This window comes from Psammomys obesus, unplaced genomic scaffold (genome assembly GCF_907164565.1).
Source record: "Psammomys obesus unplaced genomic scaffold, mPsaObe1.curated_primary_1811, whole genome shotgun sequence".
NCBI classification, from domain to species: Eukaryota; Metazoa; Chordata; class Mammalia; order Rodentia; family Muridae; genus Psammomys; species Psammomys obesus.
Window position 1 is genome coordinate 36856654 of NW_026592118.1, and position 20972 is coordinate 36877625.

General features: G+C 39.3%; 1 pseudogene; it reads left to right on the plus strand.

The window, feature by feature from the left end:
- The first annotated feature begins 11626 nt into the window (after positions 1-11626).
- LOC129681041 (40S ribosomal protein S2-like) lies at positions 11627-12271 on the plus strand (annotated as a pseudogene).
- The last annotated feature ends 8701 nt before the right edge of the window (positions 12272-20972 follow it).

Genomic DNA, 20972 nt, shown 5'->3' on the forward strand with positions numbered 1-20972 from the left:
ACAGCCTTAGTAATCTTGTCTTTCTCTTGAACGCTATAAAAGATAGCTCCAAATAAGACAAGGCCCAGAACTACATTCACTAACGTGGCTTAATTTCAGTCTTGAAAGTGTATTCCTTCCTACTATGCACAGTTTGCTTTAATAATCTTTCCATGCTAATTTGCAATCTACGTGTGCCTCATTTCACTCTTTAATAAGATGCCAAGAACATTAAAATAACCATCCCAGAAACTAGCCACTGTTAACAAATTATTAAAACTTCATAAAGTTGTTACCTTATTGCAACATACTATTTGAGATAACCTGAATTCATTAACTTGGCCTTAGCACTCATATTTGGCTATAGAATGAACTCAGATTTCATATCAAGTTATAGCTACATTTTGTGTCAAAACTATATAGCATATTAAGCACAATAGAAAAATCTACCTTTAAAAATACAAATCAAAAATTACAATTTCAATTGCAATGTAAAGTCATAAGATATACTGTCTTGAAAATAAAACCTAAATTAGAAAAAAATTATGGAAGTCACTGCTTTTAATAAACAAGCAAATATTTTGAAAAGGAAAGCTAGTGATATGCATATTTAAAATAAATAAGAGATAGAAAGCAGGCAGGGCTGTAGAAGAGTTTATCTTCTGCTGTTGGTAGAATCTATACATGAGGGTCTAGGACTTGTATAAAATATGATTTGTGTTTAATGAACATCAGGATCAAAATCAAAGACATTTTTCATAGACTGTATCTCACACTACCAGACAGATAGCTACAAAATAATCAAATTAAACAATCACTTAGAACAAAAGGAATTATACTTAGTAAGTAAGCATGCAAAATTTATTCACAGTCAACTTCCTGGAGAAGTGACCATAATTTGTGAAATGTATTATTTTAAAATGAAACCTCAGAAAATATTGTTTAAAGTACACAAAAATGAAAACCATACTCAAGAAAACCTACTAAGTTTCAATAGGATCAGTCCCTGCAGTTCAAGCTGATAACTTTAATCTGAATACTACAGCAAAGAGAACAGGGCTCTCCAACCCCTTGCTCATGTCATACCTCACTCTACAGTAGTAGTGTTTCCTTGAAAGAGGCAGAGTCAGGACTTAATTTTTCCACAGGTTTAAGTTCATGGCTGAAAATTTCCCTTCCTTGTCCAGACTCTAGGTGTGACATAAACAGTGGGGCACCATTGCCTTCTCATACTAGAAGGCAGAATTTCTATGATTAAAAAGGCAATTTAAGAAGAAGAATTGGCTGCTTCTTCTTCTTCTTCTTCTTCTTCTTCTTCTTCTTCTTCTTCTCCTCCTTCTTCTTTTGCTTCATCTTCTTTTTCTTCTTCTTCTCCTTTGAGAAAACACTAAATGGTAGATGACATCGGGGCAGCAGGGGGGCCAGGAGGACCCTGGGGCCCAGGATTATTAATCCCTGGCAGCTTCCAGCATCTGCTGAGGCTTCCACAGTGGTCTTAGGGGCTGTTGTCCTGGCTGAGGCTGGAGTTCTTGGAGGTAAACCTGAAGACAAGTTGTGGTCTTGTCCAAACTGGTTAAGGACATGAAGATAGTATCTGTGGAGGAGATTTACCTGTTTTCCCTGCTAAGTAAGGAATCTGAGATTGTGGGTTGGGGGAGGATCCAAATGGTGCCATTCAGTGCATGCCATATCTGAGGGGCAGAGGATCCCAAACTCCAAAACTAGTGAGTGGATAGGCGGCTGAAGCCAGAGCATCGACTTTGAGGTTTCCCGGGCTAGGGGGGACAACCTGTGAGCTAGAACAAATTGGATCCAGGTGTCTCATGATCATCTCCCGGATCTGAGATTAGAGAATTTTTGACCCCCTGTAATTTCCCTTGCCCCTGGCTGTAGCCTCGGCTGCAGTGGCTGTGGTGGCAGGAGTGCTTAACCCCAGGTATGGGGTGTCCCTGCTCCAGTTGCCAAACAGCTATCTCTGCCAGTGGATCCTCCTACACTTTCTCTTGCCCCAGCTGCAAGTGCTTAGCCCCATGTCCCTGGACTTTCTGCTCTAGTGGCCAAACAGTGGACCCCATCTGCCCACTTGATGGCCCAAATCTGAGAGTAGAGAACCATGGGTCCTGCACAATCAGTATGTGCCTGCGACGGAGTGTGTGCAGAGCCCCAGACCCAGGAACCCTACGAGCTAGCAGTCAAGCATCAGATTCCTCACACCCGTACTCACACTGTCAGCAACATAAGGATCCCTGGAACAGCATTCTCAACATTGAACCTCCTTTTCTATGGGTCTTCCAGTGGAGTCCAGGCAAACAATTGCTGGAACCAAGATGGTGCAACCCAGACATATTAGAGTGCTTGAAGCACAGTCTAACGACCTGTGGGCCACTGAGTTATTCAGGATACCTGGGCATGAACACTTCACTGTGAACCCCACCTACACATGACCATTCTGAGCATCAACATTCAATTGCACCTGGTCCTTCAAGGCAAGCTTCCATGTACATTCTGGCGCTAGCAAATATGCATCTGTGACCTTTCTTTCTAAGCTGCATCTGAAACACCAACACTCAATCTCAAACCAGTGGACCTCTCTCATCATCCTGAAGAATACTCCAGACTCCAGAGAAAGATGGACTCAGTCTGCAGTACAGGCTCCAGGAACAAACAACAAAGGCTACTGATAATCATATGACTAGAGGCAAGCATAGGAACATATCCAACAAAAATGAGGACATCGTGGCTTCACCAGCAACCCCCAAGATCAATGGACATTTTAATTCATCGTAAACACAGGAGAATGATCTTAAGTCTATGCTTATCCAGTTATTAAAAGCACATAAAAAGGAAATGAACAAAGCTCAAAGAAATACAGGTAAGTACAGCCAAACAAATAGAGGCTACATATAGACATATGTAGGTACATAAAGAAAAAACAAACAAAAAAATGGAAATGGAGGCCATTATGGACAGACAGGAATTCAAATAAAAATATATGAAGGAAATGGTGCAAGACATGAAAACAGAATTAGAATCAATAAAGAAAGCAAACACTGAGAAACTACTGTAGATGGAGAACCTAGCCAAGAGATCGGGAAACACAGAGGTAAGCATCACCAACAGAATTCAAAATATGGAAGAAAGAATCTCAGGAACAATTGAAGAACTCAATACATCTTTCAAAAAAAGACATAAAATCAGAAAAAGTCCTGATACAAAACATCCAAGAAATCTAGGACACCATGAAAGGATAAAACTTAAGAATACTAAGAATACAGAAGAAAACAATGCAGCCATTCATGATGAGACCTAATTGACTAGGATCAGAAGGAAAGAAAAGAAGTCCTCCCCTATCAGTGGACTTGGGGAGGAGAACGCATGCAGAGGGTGGAAGAAAGGAGGGATTGGAATGGGAGGAGGGAGGGAACCACAGGGAGGATACAAAGTGAATAAAGTGTAATTAATAAAGAAAAAAATCTTTGATGGATTTGAGACAATAAATTAAATAAATAAATAATACTAGGAATAGACATAAAAGAAGATTCCAGGCTTCAAAATCCAGAAAATATTTTCAAGGTAATCATAGAAGAAAATTTTCTCAACCTAAAGAAAGAGATGTCCTTAAACATACAAGAGAATTACAGAACACCAAATAGACTAGACCAGAAAAAAACTCCTCATGTCACATAACAGTCAAAACACTAAATCTACAGAACTATATATACATGTGTGTGTGTGTGTGTGTGTGTGTGTGTGTGTGTGTGTGTGTGTTAAAATCAGCTAGGGAAAAAGGCCAAGTAACATATAAAAGTTAGAGCCATCAGAATCACACCAGACTTCTCAACAGAAACTATGAAAGACAGAAGGGACAGGGCAGATGTCATGCAGACTCTAAGAGACCACAGATGCCAACCCAGAATAGTATACCAAGCAAAATTTTCAATCAACATAGATGGAGAAAACAAAATTTTCCATGACAAAACTAAACTTAAACAATATCTACACAACACCCAGCCCCACAAGAGATACTTTCCAGGCCAAAGAGGAGGACAATGCAGCCAGTTCTGATGAGAATGAATAAGCTAGAGTCAGATGGAAGGGGAGGAGGACCTCCCCTATCCATGGACTTGGAGAGAGGCAAAGGACATGATGAGGGAAGGAAGGTGGGATTGGGAGGGAAGAAGATAGTGGGCTACAGCTGGGATACAAAGTGAATAAAGTGTAATTAATATAAAAATACAAATTTAATTAAAAAAGAAAATAAAAGAAAAACTCCAATCTAAGGAAATCAACTACACCCAAGAAAACATAAGATATAGATAACTTCACAACAAAAAATCAAAAGAGAAAAACACACAAACACACTATTACCATGAACTCTACATTAAATGAACTTTCAATCAACATCTACTATCAAACAATATCAATGGAATCAACTCTCTAATAAAAAGGCAGTGACTAAGAGAATGGTTGTGGAAATAGTATCTAACATTCTCCAGCATCAAATAAACACACCTCTGCAACAAAGATAGACACTGCCTCAGAGTAAAGGGCTGGAAAAAGGTTTCTCAATAAAATGGACCCAGAAAACAAGCTAGGGTAGCCATCCTAATATCTAAGAGACTTTCAAACAAAATTAACCAAAAAAGATGAGGAGGAACACTTCATTCTCATCAAATGAAAAATCCACCAGGAGGACGTCACACAATCTTCAAAATCGACACCCCAAATACAAGAGCACCTGCATTTGTAATTGAAACATTATTAAATCACACAGATCCCAACAAATCATCTAGACAGAAGCTAAATAGGGAAATAATGACACTTACAGAGGTCCTAAATCAAATGGACCTAATAGATGTCTAAAGAACTTTTCACCCAAAATCAAAAGAGTATATCTTCTTTTCAGCACCTCATGGAACCCTCTCAAAATTTGACCAAGTAGTTGAGCAAAAAGCAAGCCTCAACGGGTACAAGAAGATTGAAATAATCCCTTGTATTCTATCCAACCACCATAGCCTAAAACTAGAAGTCAACAACAACAGAAGTATCAAAAAGCCTACATACACATGGAAATTAAACCACTCTCTACTCAATGACAGCTTGGTCAAGGAAGAAATGAAAAAAGAAATTAGAGGATTCCTAAAATTCAAAGAAAATGAATACACATCTATAGGCATTCGTTTTGTTTTGATGACGGTGTCCTTTGCTTTACAGAAGCTTTTCAGTTTCATGAGGTCCCATTTATTGATTATTGCTCTTAGAGCCTGTGCTGTTGGTGTTCTGTTCAGGAAGTTGTCTCCAGTACCAATGAGTTCAGGGTCTTTTTAACATGTCTGGTTTTATGTTGAGGTCTTTGATCCACTTGGACTTTACTTTTCTGCAAGGTGAAAAGTATGGATCTATTTGTTTTTCTACATGTAGACATCCAGTTAGACCAGGACAGTTTGTTGAAGATGCTATCTTTATTCCATTGTATGGTTTGGCATCTTTGTCAAAAAGCAGGTGTACGTAAGTGTGTGGGTTTATTTCTGGGTCTTCTGGTCGGTTCCATTGAACCACCATTCTGTTTCTTTCTATGCCAGTAACAAGCAGTTTTATAACTGTTGCTTTATAGTATAGCTTGAGATCAGGGATGGAGATACTTCCAGAATTTCTTTTATTGTAGAGGATTGTTTTAGCAATTCTGGGCTTCTTGTTATTCTATATGAAGTTGAGAATTTTTCTTTCCAGGTATGTAAAGAATTGTGATGGTAATATGATGGGAATTGCATTGAATCCGTAGATTGTTTTTGGTAAGATGGCCATTTTTACTATGTTAATTCTCCCAAGCCATAAGCATGGGAGATCTTTCTATCTTCTGTTATCTTCTAATTCTTTCTTCAGAGGCTGGAAATTTTTTTTCATACAAGTCTTTGACTTGTTTGGTTAGGGTTACACCAAGGTACTTTATGTCCTTTGTGGCTATTGTAAAGGGTGTTGTTTCCCTAATCTCTTTCTCAGCCCTTTTGTCTTTTGTAAATAGGAGGGCTACTGATGTTTTTGAGTTAATTTTGTATCCAGCCACTTTGTTGAAGGTGTTTATCAGCTGTAGGTGTTCCCTGGTAGAATTTTTGGGGTCACTAAGGTGTATTATCAATTCATCTGCAAATAGTGATAATTTGACTTCTTCCTTTCCAATTTGTATCCCCTTGATCTCCTTCAACTGTCTTATTGCTCTAGCAAGGACTTCAAAAACTATATTGAAGAGATATGGAGAGAGTGGGCATCCATGCTGTGTCCCTGATTTCAGGAGGATTGCTTTAAGTTTCTCTCCATTTAGTTTGATCTTGGCTATCAGCTTGTTGTATATTGCCTGAATGCCTACAGATTGGGAAAGAATCTTCACCAACCCTTTATCTGACAGAGGGCTAGTATCCAGTATATATAAAGAACTAAAGAAGCTGAAAAGCAACAAGCCAAGTAATCCAATTAAAAAATGGGGAACAGAGTTAAACAGAGAATTCTTGATAGAGGAGTGTCGAATGGCAGAGAAAGACTTAAAGAAATGCTCAACCTCATTAGCCATCAGGGAAATGCAAATCAAAACGCCCCTGAGATTTCACCTAACAACCTTCATTATGGCCAAGATCAAAAGCTCAAGTGACGACATACGCTGGAGAGGTTGTGGAGAAAGGGGAACCTTCCTCCACTGCTGCTGGGAATGTAAACTGGTACAACCACTCTGGAAATCAATCTGGCACTTTCTCAAACAGCTAGGAATAGCGCTTCCTCAAGATCCAGCTATACCACTCTTAGGCATATATTCAAAAGAGGCTCAAGTACACAATAAGGACATTTGCTCAACCATGTTTGTAGCAGCTTTATTTGTAATAGCCAGAAGCTGGAAACAACCCAAATGCCCCTCAACTGAAGAATGGATAGAAAAATTGTGGTACATCTACACAATGGAATATTACTCAGCAATGAAAAATAAGGAACTCATGAAATTTGCAGGTAAATAGTGGGAGCTGGAAAGTATCATCATGAGTGAACTGTCCCTGAAGCAGAAAGACACACATGGTATATACAAACTCATATACACATATAATATGGGATAAACCTACTAAAATCTGTATGCCTAAAGAAAATAATCAAGAGGAAGGACCCTGAATAAATTGCTCAATCCCCATCTCGAAAGGCAAAGAGGATGGACATCAGAAGAAAAAGAAAACAGCAAACAAGCTAGGAACCTGCCACAGAGAGTCTCTGAAAGGCTTTGCCCTGCAGACTATCAAAGCAGATGCTGAGACTTATGGCCAACTGTTGGGCAGAGTGCATGGAATCTTATGAAAGAAGTGGGAAATAGTAAGATCTGGAGAGGACACGAACTCCACAAGGAGAGCAACAGAAGAAGAAAATTTGAACACAGGGGTCTTTCCAGTGTCTCATACTCCAACCAAGTACCATGCATGGAGATATCCTAGAACCCCTGCACAGATGTAGCCAATGGCAGTTCAGTGTCCATGTGGCTTCCACAGTAATGGGAAGAGGAACTGCCTCTGACATGAACTGATTGGCCTGCTCTTTGATCACCTCCCCCGTGAGGAGGGAGCAGCCTTACCAGGCCACAGAGGATGACAATGCAGCCACTCCTGATGAGATCTGATAGACTAAGATCAGAAGGAAGGGGAGGAGGACCTCCCTTATCAGTGGACTTGGGGAAGGACATGCGTGAAGAAGGGAGAGGGAAGGTGGTATTGGGAGGGGAGGAGGGAGGGTTTTATGGAGGGATATAAAGGGAATAAAGTGTAATTAATAAAAGTTAAAAAAAAAGAAAATGAACGCACAACTTAACGAAACTTATGGGACACAAGGAAAGCAGTGCTAAGAGGAAAGTTCATAGCACTAAGTGCCTTCAGAAAGAAATTTGAGACATCTCATATCAGCAATTTAATGGTAGACCTAAAAGTCAAGAAAGAAAGAAAGAAAGAAAGAAAGAAAGAAAGAAAGAAAGAAAGAAAGAAAGAAAGAAAGAAAGAAAGAGACACACAGAAGAGGAGTAGAAGATCGGAAAAAATGAAAATCAGGGCTGAAATCAATAAATTAGAAACAGAACAATTCAAAGAATCAGTGAAACCGAGATCTGGTTCTTCGGAAAAATCAACAAGATAGACAAACCCTTAACCAAAAAACCTAAAAGGCAGAGAGAAGCTATCCAAATCCACAAAACCAGAAAAAAGTGACATAACAAAAGACACTGAATAAATCCAAGGATCATTAGGTCTTACTTCAAAAGCTTATATGCCACAAAATTTGAAAATCTAAATGAAATCAACCATTTTAGTGATAAATTCCAGTTACCAAAATTAAATCAAGACCAGGTAAATAGATTAAATAGTCCTATATTGCACAAGGAAATAGAAGCAGTTCTCAAAATTCTCCCTTCCAAGAAAATCCCAGGGCCTGACTGTTTAAGAGCAGAATTCTACCAGACCTTCAAAGAAGATTTAACTCCAATTCTCTTTAAACTGTTCCACAAAATAGAAACAGAATGAACATTAACAACCTCATTCTATGGGTCCAAGTCACTTTGATACCTAAATCACACAAAGACCCAACAGAAAAAGAGAACTACAGGCCTATCTCTCTTATGAACATTGATACAAAAATACTCTACAAAATACAAGCAAACTGAATCCAAGAATATGTTAAAGATATTGTCCACCATGGCCAAGTAGGCTTCATCCTAAGCAAGCAGGGGTGGTTCAATATACAGAAATCCATCAATGTAACCCAACATATATATATATATATATATATATATATATATATATATATATATATATTGATGGAAACACACACACGATCATCTCCTTAGAAACTTAAAAAAAAACATTTAATAAAATGCAACAGTCATTCATGTTTAAAGTTGTGGAGAATCAGGGATAAAAGGCATATACCTAAATATAGTAAAGACAATGTATAGCAAGCCAATAGCCAACATCAAACTAAACAGAGAATAACGAGAAAAACTTAAATCAACCCCACTGAAGTCAAGGTCAGGGCAAGGCTGCCTACTCTCTCCTAGCTAGAACAATAAAACAAATGAAGGATATCAAGGTGATACAAATTGGAAAGGAAGAAGTTAAAGTATCATTATTTGCAGATGATAGGATACTATACATAAGTGGCCCAAAAATTCTACCAGAGAACTTCTTCAGCTGATAAACACTTTCAGCAAAGTGTCTGGATACAAAATTAACTAAAAAAAAAAAAAAATCAGTAGCCCTCCTCTTAACAAAAGCCAAAAAGGCGGAGAAAGAAATAATTAGGGAAACAAGAAAAAAGTACCCATCACAATAGCCACAAATCACATAAAGTACCTTGATGTGACTCTAACCAAACAAGTGAAAGACCAGTATGAAAAAAGAAAATTCAAGTCCCCAAAGGAAGAAATTGAAGAAGCTATCAGAAGATGGAAAGATCTCTCATGCTCATGGATCAGTAGGATTAAAAAAGTGAAAATGCCCATCCTGCCAAAAGCAATCTACAGATTCAATAAAATTTCCATCAAAATACCAACGCATTTCTTTGTAGATTTTGAAAGAACAATTGTCTATTTCATATGGAAAAACAAAAACCTAGAATTGCTAAAACAATCCTTAACAATAACAGATCTTCTGAAAGTATCTTCATCCCTGATCTCAAGCTGTACCACAGAGCAACAGTAATAAAAACCGCATTGTACTGGCATAGAAACAGACAGGTGGATCAATGAAATCGAATAGAAGATGAAGAAATAAACCCACATATGTACAGGTACTTGATTTTTGACAAAGAAGGCAAAACCATTCAATGGATAAAAGATAGCATCTTCAACAAATGGTGCTGGTCTAACTGAATGTCTACATGTAGAAAAATGAAAATAGATCCATATTTATCACCCTGCACAAAACTAAAGTTCAAGTGGATCAAAGAACTCAACATAAATAAGACACACTAAACCTGTTAGACAAAATTTTGGAAAGAGCCTTGATCTCATTGGCACAGGGGGCAACTTCCTGAACAGAACACCAACAGCATAGGCTCTAAGATCAACAGTCAATGAATGGGACCTCATGAAACTAAAAAGCTTCTGTAAAGCAAAGGACACTGTCATCAGAATACAACAACAGCCTACAGACTGGGAAAAAATCTTCACCAACCCTATATCTTACAGAGAGCTAATATCCAGAATATATAAAGAAGTTAAACAGCAACTAACCAAGTAATCCAGTTAAAAAATGGGGTAAAAGCTAGACAGAGTCTCAATAGAGGAATGTCAAATGGCAGAGAAACAAAGAAATGTTCAATGTCCTTACTTATCAAAGAAATGCAAATCAAAATGGCCCTGAGATTCCACCTTACACCCATCAAAATGGCTAACATCAAACACTCAAGGGAAAACACATGCTGGAGAGGTTGTGGAGAAAGGGGAACCTTCCTCCCTTGTTGATTGGAATGTAAACTTGCACAAACACTTTTGAAATCAATCTAATACTTTCTCAGAAAATTAGGAATAGAGCTTTCTCAAGATCCAGCAATACCACTCCTAGGAATATATATGAAATATGCTCAACTATACAACAAGGACATTTGTTCAACCATGTTCATAGCAGCTTTATTCATAATTGCCAGAATTGGGAAACAACCTAGTTGTCCTTCAACTGAGAAATGGACTCAAAATTTGTGGTACATTTACACAATGGAATACTACTCAGCAATTCAAAACAAGGAAATCATTAATTTTTAGGCAAATGGATTAAAACAGAAAATATCATCTTGAGTGAGGTAACCCAGAAGGATAAAGACATGTATGGTATATTACTCACTTATAAGTGGATGTTAGACTTATAACATAGGATAAACATACTAAAATCTAAAATCCTAAAGAAGCTAAACAAGAAGAAGGACCCTTGGGAAGATGCTCAATCCTCATTCAGAAGGGTAAACAAGATAGACATGGTAAGCAGGAAAAGACAGGGAACAGGAGAGAAGTCTTCTACAGAAAAGGCCTCTGAAAGACTCTACCCAGCAGGGTATCAAAGCAGATGTTAAGACTCATAGCCAAACTTTGGGCAGAGGTCTGGGAACCTTATGAAAAAAGGGGGAGATAGAAAGACCTGTAGGGGACAGGAGCTCCACAAGGAGACCAACAGAGCAAAAATATCTGGAGCTGGCTTGCCCTGCAGAAACCTGTGCTCCAACCTAGGACCATACTTGGAGAGGACCTAGACACTCTGCTCAGAAGTAGCCCATAGGTAACTCAATCTCTAAGTGGGTTTCCTAGTAAGGAAAGCAGGGGCTATCTCTGACATGAACTCAGTAGCTGACTCAGCTCACTTCCCCCCTTGGGGGAGGTGCAGCTTTGTCAGGCCACAGAGGAAGAAAGTTCAGCCAGTCCTGATAAGACCTAATAGGCTAGGGTAAAATAGAAGGGGAGGAGGACCTCCCCTATCAGTGAACTAATGGAGGAGAACAGGGAGAGAAGAGGGAGGGAGTGTAGGACTAGGAGGAGATGAGCTAGGGGGCTACAGAAGGGATACAAAGTGAATAAATTGTGATAGATAGATAGATAGATAGATAGATAGATAGATAGATAGATAGATAGATAGATAGATAGATAGATAAGGAATCTGATATTATTGACTTTTTCCTGGATGCATCCCTGATGGATGAGGTTTTAAAGATCATGACAGTTCAGACACCAGCTGGCCTGTGGACCATGTTCAAGGATTTTTTTGCTATTGGAGACTACAGTGGTCTGTTGATATTAAGTGCTTGCTATTACTTATACTTGCTATTAAGTGCTACAGGGAGTTATCCTCTACCATCCAAGGGGCCACCATCCCCTTGGCCAAGCCTTCCTTCCATCATACCTGTGCAAAGAGGACAATGGGGAAAGAAGATTGGCAAGCACCACACTGTTCTGTTCAAGGTAACAGGCCACTGTGGGTCTGTTTTGGTGAGTCTCATCCCTAATCCCAGAGGCACTTTTATTGTCTCTGCTCCTGTGCCCAAGAAGCTACTGATGATGGCAGGTAATGATGATTTCCTCACATCAGCCAGGGGCTGCACTGTCACCCTGGACAACTTTACCAAGGTCACATTTGATGCCATCTCCATGACCTACAGCTAGCTGACCTCTGACTTCTGGGAAGAAACTGTTCACCAAGTCTCCTTATCAGGAGTCACCAATTCTCATCATCTTTTGAAAACCCACACCAGAATCTCTGTTCAAAGGACCCAGGCTCCAGCTGTGGCTACAACATAAGGGTTTATATATATATGAAAAAAGTGAATTAAGTCTGTTAGAAAAAGGATGAGGAAGGGGGGAGGAAGAAGAAAGAGAAGGAAGATGAGAAGAAGCCAAATGTTAGCACCTAGAAGCATATTCATATAGCAAGAAAGTCACTGGAAGGGACAAATCAAATTACTCTTCCCTCCCTATCTCCAGAGTAATGAAACAGCAACATGCCCACTGAAATAACAGTAAATAAAATAGGGAACTTTAAAAGAGATTAACAGTATTTGAAAAATAGTAAGATGTTCAAACATGCAAAAGATTTCAAAACTAAGAACTTTTAAAGAATACAATCTAAGATAACACTCACTGTTCTGAGATACAAGTTAAACCACAAAATAGAGTTGCCAGAGAGAAATGGGGAATGAAGAAACTAGAGGTGTTTTAAGGACAGACTACTCATAATGACAAGTCACAAAAATTTCCTTTGCAAAGGTTCAAATGTAATAGGATAATTCACTAGAGAAATATGTGCCATGTGACATTGTCATAAAGAATAGAGCAATCAGATAGTAATTAAGGAAGTCTGGAAATTGGATGTGATGCCAATAGAGGCAGAGAAAAAGACAAAGAGGGGCCTGATGAAATCCTGGCAACACATGGATGGCTGAGCCCATGTGTTGGGCTATATTGTTTGAGAAACAACTTCAGAGTCTCCACACTTTAGAAGAAATAGATTCGACATGAAATACTCCAAACAAGTCAGCAAAAATTAAAATAAAAACAAAGACATTCCGTGGAAGTGAAGGAAGAACGGGATTTGTTTTGTTGTTGTCGTTTGCTTGTTTGTTTGTTTGTTTGCACCTATCACTACTATTCTCAACATTAATCTTTACAATTGACCATAACAAATCAAAACATTTACTGTACATTTATCTTCTGCCAGATATGGTAATGTGGATGGAAAATACACAAGACAAGGTATAATCACATAAAGAAATGAACAATTATGAAAGCATTTAATTGGGTGGATAAATTGGAGCAATTTCTTTTTTTAATTTTATTTTTTAGATTAATTACATTTTATTTGCAGTGTATCCCAGCTGTAGCCCCTCCCTCATTCCCTTCCAATCCCAACCTTCTTTCCTAATCTCCTCCCATGCCACTCTCCAAGTTCACTGAGAGTAGAGATCCACCTCCCCTTCCATCTGACCCTAGCTTATCATGTCTCATTAGGACTGGCTGCAATGTCCTCCTCTGTTGCCTGGTAAGGCTGCTCCTCCTTTAGAGGGGTAGTCAAAGAGTTCATGTCAGAGACAGTCCCTCTTCCCCTTACTAGGGAACCTGATTGGATACTGAGCTGCCATGGGCTACATCTGAGCAGGAGTTGTAGGTTATATCCATGAATAGACCTTGGTTGAAGTATCAGTCTCAGGTAAGACCCCTGAGCCCAGATATTTTGGTTCTGTTGCTCTCCTTGTGGAGCACCTGTACTCTCCAGGTCTTACTAACCTCCCCCATTGCTGGTGGGAATGTAAACTTTTACAACCACTTTGGAAATCAATCTGGCACTTTCTCAGGAAATTAGGAATAGTGCTTCCTCGAGATCCAGCAATACCACTCTTAGGCTTATATCCAAAATATGTTCAAGTACACAACAAGGAATTTTGTTCAACCATGTTGATAGCAGCTTTATTTGTAATAGCCAGAACCTGGAAACAACCCAGATGTTTCTCAATGGAGGAATGGATACAGAAATTGTGGTACATTTACACAATGGAATACTATTCAGAAATTTTAAAACGAGGAAATGATGAAATTTGCAGGCAAATGGTGGGAACTAGAAAAGAACATCCTGAGTGAAGTTTCCCAGAAGCAGAAAGACACACATGGTGAATACTCACTTATAAGTGTAAACTAGACCTATAAGATAGGATAAACAGAGGCCCTCTGTGATAGGCTCCTGTCCTGTTACTTGTTTGCTCCTACATCCAATGTCCATCCCATTTGTCTTTCTAAGTGAGGATTGATCATCGTAACCTGGGTCCTCTTTCTTGTTTATCTTCTTTAGGTGGGTATATTTATCCTATCTTATAGGACTGTATAAGTGATTATATAGCATGTGTGTCTTTCTGGTTTTGGGATATCTCACTCAGGATGATCGTTTCTAGGTCCCACCATTTGCCTGCAAATTTCACGATTTCCTCATTTTAAATTTCTGAGTAGTACCGGGAGGGGAGGAGGGATGGGCTTATGGGGGGATACAAAAATAAATAAAGTGTAATTAATAAAAGTTAAATAAAAAATTTCTGAGTAGTATTCCATTGTGTAAAAGTACCACAATTTCTGTATCCATTCCTCAACTGAAGGACATCTGGGTTGTTTCCAGATTCTGGCTATTACGAATAAAGCTGCTACAAACATGGTTGAGCAAATGTCATTGTTGTGTACTTGAGCCTCTTTTGGATATATGCCTAGGAGTGATATAGCTGGATCTTGAGGAAGCACTATTCCTAGTTGTCTGAGAAAGCTCCAGATTGCTTTCCAGAGTGGTTGTACAAGTTTACATTCCCACCAGCAATGGAGGAGGGTTCCCCTTTCTCCACAACCTCTCCAGCATGTGTTGTCACTTGAGTTTTTGATCTTAGCCATTCTGGTGGGTGTCAGGTAAAATCTCAGGGTCATTTGATTTGCATCTCTCTGATGGCTAAGGGCGTTGAGCATTTCTTTAAGTGTTTCTCTGCCATTCTGTATTCTTCTCCTGAGAATTCTCTGTTTAGCTCTGTACCTCATTTTTCAATCAGATTGCTTGATTTGCTGCTTTTTAACTTCTTTAGTTCTTTATATATTTTGGATATCAGCCCTCTGTCAGATATAGGGTTAGTGAAGATCATTTCCCAGTACTCTGAAAGACTCTACCTAGCAGTGTATCAAAGCAGGTATTAAGACTCATAACCACTCTAGGCGAATTTTCTCTCACTGAAGCCAAACAAGGAGGCCAGTTAGTAGATCAGGCTCCAAAGAGAGGGAACAGAGACAGAGAGGGCCCCTGCTCTAGTTGTTGGAGGATCCACATAAAGACCAAGCTGCCCATCTGCTATATATGTGCAGGGAGCCTAGGACCCGTCCAAGCATGCTCTTAGTTAGTGGTTCAGTCTCTGAGCACCCATGGGCCCAGGTTATTTGACTCTGTAGGTCATCTTGTAGAGTCATTGACCCCATTAGGCTCCTACAGTTTTTCTCTGACCTCTTCCATGGGATTCCATGGGTCTCTGCATCTGTTTCCATAGCTGCTGGGTGAAGCCCTGGGAGAGCTATGCTAGGCTCCTGTCTGCAAACATAGCAGAGTAACATTAATAGCGTCAGAGATTGGTTCTTTTCCATGGGATGGATCTCAAGTAGAGCCAGGCTTTGATTGGCTGTTTCCCCAATCTTTGCTCTATCTTTGTCCCTGCACATCTTGTAGGCAGAACAAATTTTGGTCGAAGGTTTTGTGGGTGGGTTGGTGTCCTTATACCTCCACTGGAAGTTCTGCCTGGCTACAGGAAATGCTTACTTCAGGCTTCCTATCTCCAGCTGCTAGGAGTCTGGGACATGTTGATCCCCACAGACTTCCTGGAGCCTCCTCTATCCCAGTTCTCTGGAAGATCCCAGAGATGCCCCAACCCTCAATTTCCCTTCCATTACTAGGCTCTTCCACTTTGCTCTCCTTCTAATCCTTACGTGTGTCCCCTTTCCATCCTCTCTCCTACCCAGCTCCCTCCTTCCATTCGTTTCCAATGCCTATTTTATTTCCCCTTCGGAGAGAGAGTCAAGCATCCTCTCTTGGGCCCTCCTTGTTACTTAGCTTCTTTGGGTCTGTGGACTGTAGCATGTACAGCCTATACTTTATGGCTAATATTCACTTAGAAGTAAGTACATACTATGAATGTCTTTTGGGGTTGGGCTACCCCACTCAGGATGAGCTTTTCTACTTCCATCCATTTTTCTGCAAACTTCAAGATCTCCTTCTTTTTAATAGCTGATTATTATTTTTTAATAATTTTTTATTTATTTTTTGTTTTTTTATTTTTATTTGTTCTTATCAGTTACATTTTATTAACTCTGTATCTCAGCCGTGTCCCACTCCCTCATTCCCTCCCAATCCCACCCTCCCTCCCGTGCCCCTTTCCAAGTCCACTGATAGGGGGGGACCTCCTCCCCATTCATCCGATCCTGTTTTATCAGGTATCTTCAGGACTGGCTGCAAAGCCCTCCTCTGTGGCCTAACAGGACTGCTCCTCCCTTGGGGGGTGGGGAGGTCAAAGAGCCAGTCATTGAGTTCCTGTTAGAAATAGTCCTTGTTTCCCTCACTATGGGAAACCAATTGGTTACTGAGCTACCACAGGCTACATCTGAGCAGAGGTTCTAGGTTATATCCATACATGGTCCTTGGTTGGATGTCAGTTGCCAAAGACTGACCCTGAGCTATGAGCCAGAGAAATATCTCAGACTGACCCTGAGCCATGAGCCAGAGAAATCTCTCAGACTGACCCTGAGTCAGAGACAGAGAGTCCCTCCAACCGACCCTGGGCTGGGAGTCAAAGGATTCCTCCCTTAGAAAAATATTGACTCAAGACGACAGGAATAGATTAGCACAGAAAAGGCTTACTGAGGGAATTTGCAAGATAGTAGCCCTCAGACAGCTCCACTAACAGCCCCCCTTTGACCTGGAGTCAATGCAAATTCCAGCTCACCTTCCCCCTCCCCCTTCCCCCCTTTTCCCTCCTTTATATTCTGTACCTTGGCTTTCAATAAACGGACCTTGACAAGATTTAGCTTGGTCCCATTCTTCTTTCTCGCCCGTTTTGCCTTTCAGGTAAGGGTCCCTCTCGAGTCCCATCCAATAACTAGTTCCACAGGCAGGACACTCAGTCTCTGAAAAGACCCTGTGCCCAGATACATTTGGTCCTTGTGGAGCTCCTATTCTTTCCCCATCATACTAACTCCCCTTCTTTCATATGATTCTCTGTACTCTGCCGAAGGTTTGGTCATGAGTCTTTGTATCTGCTTTGAAAACACTGCTAGTTAGAGTCTTTCAGATGCACTCAGTAGACTCCTGTCATACGTTCAATGCACGTCCCATTTGTCTTTCTAAACGAGGATTGATCATTTTACCCCATGCCTGCTCTCTTGATAATCTTTTTTAGGTGTATAGATTTCATTATGTTTGTCATATCTTATAGGTCTATATAAGTGAGTATATACCGTGTTTGTCTTTCTCCTTCTGGGATATTTCACTCAGGATGATTTTTTCTAGATCCCACCATTTGCCTGCAAATTTCATGATTTCCTCCTTTTTGATTGCTGAGTAGTATTCCATTGTGTAAAAATACCACAATTTCTGTACCCATTCCTCCATTGATGGACATCTGGGTTGTTTCCAGGTTCTGGCTATTACAAATAAAGCTGCTATAAACATGGTTGAGCAAGTATCCCTTTTGTGTACTTGAGCAAAGTTTGGGTATATACCTAGCAGTGGTATAGCTGGGTCTTGAGGAAGCACTATTCCTAATTGTCTTAGAAAGCACAGATAGTTTTCCAGAGTGGTTGTACCAGTTTCCATTCCCACCAGCAGTGGAGGAGGGTTCCCCTTTCTCCACAACCTCTCCAGCATGTGTTGTCCCTTGAGTTTTTCATCTTGGCCATTCTGATGGGTGTGAGGTGAAATCTCAGGGTTGTTTTGATTTGCATTTCCCTGATGGCTAATGAGGTTGAACATTTCTTTAAGTGTTTCTCTGCCATTCGATATTCCTCTGTCGAAAATTCTCTGTTTAGCTCTGTTCCCCATTTTTTAATTGGATTACTTGGTTTGCTGCTTTTCAGCTTCTTTAGTTCTTTGTATATACTGGATATGAGTGCTCTGTCAGATAAAGGGTTACTGAAGATCCTTTCCCAATCTGTAGGCAGTCTTTTTGTTTTGACGGTGTCCTTTGCTTTACAGAAGCTTTTCAGTTTCATGAGGTCTCATTTATTCATTGTTGCGCTTAGAGCCTGTGCTGTTGGTATTCTGTTCAGGAAGTTGTCTCCTGTGCCAATGAGTTCTACGCTGTTTCCCACTTTTTCTTCTAACAGATTTAGAGTATCTGGTTTTATGTTGAGGTATTTGAGCCACTTGGACTTCAGTTTTGTGCAGGGTGATAAATATGGATCTACTTTCATTTTTCTGCATATAGACATCCAGCACCATTTGTTGAAGATGCTGTCTTTTTTCCATTGAATGGTTTTGGCTTCTTTGTCAAAAATCAAGTATTCATAGGTGTGTGGGTTTATTTCTGGGTCTTCTATGCGGTTCCATTGATCCTCCTTTCTGTCTCTATGCCAATAACACGCAGTTTTTATTACTATTGCTCTGTAGTACAACTTGAGATCGGGGATGGAGATACCTCCAGATGATCTGTTGTTGTACAGGATTTTTTGGAGATTCTGGGTTTTTTGTTTCTCCATATGAAGCTGAGAATCTTTTTTTCAAGGTCTGTAAAAAATTGAGTTGGTATTTTGATGGGAATTGCATTGAATCTGTAGATTGCTTTTGGCAGGATGGCCATTTTCACAATGTTAATCCTACCAATCCATGAGCACAGGCGATCTTTCCATCTTCTGAGATATTCTCCAATTTCTTTCTTCAGAGATTTGAAGTTTTTCTCAAACAGGTCTTTCACTTGCTTGGTTAGTGTCACCCCAAGGTACTTTATGTTATTAGTGGCTATTATAGCTGATTATTATTACATTGTGTAAATGTACCACATTGTCTTTAGGCATGTTTCAGTTGAGGAACATCTCAGTTGTTTCCAGATTCTGGTTGTTACAAATAAATCTCCTATGAACATAGTTAAGCAAATGTCCTTGTAATATGGTAGTGCATCTTTGCTGTATATAGCCAGGAATGATATAGTTGTATCTCTAAGTAGAACTATTCACAATTTTCTGAGAAACCTTAAGATTGGTTTCCACAGTGGTTTCCAATCCCAGGAGCAATTGAGGAGTATTCACTTTCTTCACAATCTCGCCTGTACCAATGGTTCAAGGCTTTTTCCCACTGTGTCTTCTATTATATTTAGTGTATCTGGTTTTATACCAATGTCTGTGATCCACTTTTTTATAGGGTGATAAATATAGATCTATTTGCAGCCTTTTACATACAGACATTCAGTTAGACCAGCACCATTTGTTGAAGATGCTTTCTTTTTTTTCCATTGTATGGTTTTAGTTTCTTTGTCAAAAATCAAGTGTCTGTAGGTGTGTGGGGTTTATTTTGGGTCTTCGAATCAATAATCAATTCTTTTAATTAACCTGTCTGTTTTTGTGCCAATACCATGCAATTTTTATTATTATTGCTCTGTAGTACAAGTTGAAATCAGAGATGGTGATACATCTAGAAGTTCTTTTATTGTACAGTATTGTTTTAGCTATTCTGGGTTTGTTTTTTTTTTTTTTTTTAGTTACTTTGTTTGTTTGTTTTTCCATATGAAGTTGAGAATTATCCTTTCAAGGTCAGTAAAGAATTGTTTTAGTATTTGGATGGGGATTGCACTAACTCTGTACATTGCTTTTGGTAACATGGCCATCTTTACTATGTTGATCCTACTGATCATGAGCATGGGTATTCTTTCCCTCTTCTGATATTTTCTTCATATACTTGAAGTACTTGTCATATAGGTCTTTCACTTGCTTGGTTAGTCAAGATATTTTCTATTACTTGTAGCTATTGTGAATAGTGTTGTGCCCTTAATTTCTTTCTCAGACTGATTATCATTTGTATAAAGGAGGGCTACTGATTTTTTGAGTTAATTTTGTATCCAGTAACTTTGCTGAAGGCATTTATCAGCTATGGGAGTTCTCCAGTAGAATTTAGGGGACCCTTTGTGTATACTATCATATTATGTGCAAACAGCAATGCTTTGACCTTTTCTAATCTAATTTGTATGCCCTTGATCTCCTTGGGTTATCTTGTTCCTCCTACTAGGAATCCAAGCACTATATTGAAGAGATACAGAGAGAGTGGTAGCCTTGTCTTTTTCCTGATTTCAGTGGAATTGCTTTAAGTTTTTCTCTGTTTAATTTGATGTTGGCTATGGGTTTCCTGTATATTGCCTTTATTACTTTTAGGTATTTGCTTTGTGTCCCTGATCTCCAAGACTTTAAGCATGAATGACTGTTGGATTTTGTCAAAGGCTTTTTCAGCATCCAATGAGATGATCATGTGGATTTTTTTTTTCTTCAGTTTGCTTATATGGTGGATTACATTGATGGATTTTCTTATATTGAACCACCCCTTTATCCTTGGAATGAAGCCTATTTGATCATAGTGGATGATGGTTTTGAAGTGAAGTGTTTTCTGATTCAGTTTTCAAGTATTTTATTGAGTAGTTTAGCAGCAATGTTGATATGAGAAATTGAATTGAAACTCTTTCTTTGTTGGGTCTTTGTGTATAGTTGTCAGGGTGACTGTGGCTTCGCAAAGTGAATTTGGCAAAACTTCTTTTATTTCTAATTTGTGGAATAGTTTTATAGGTATTGCTATTAGCTCTTCTCTGAAAGTATGGTAGACTTCTATGCTGAAACTCTCTGACCCTGGGTTTTTTGTTGTTGTTGTTGTTGGGAGGCATTTAATGACTCCTATTTCTTTTCAGGTTATAGGAATATTTAAAACTTTAACCTGATCTTGATTTAACTTTACTAAGTAAAATCT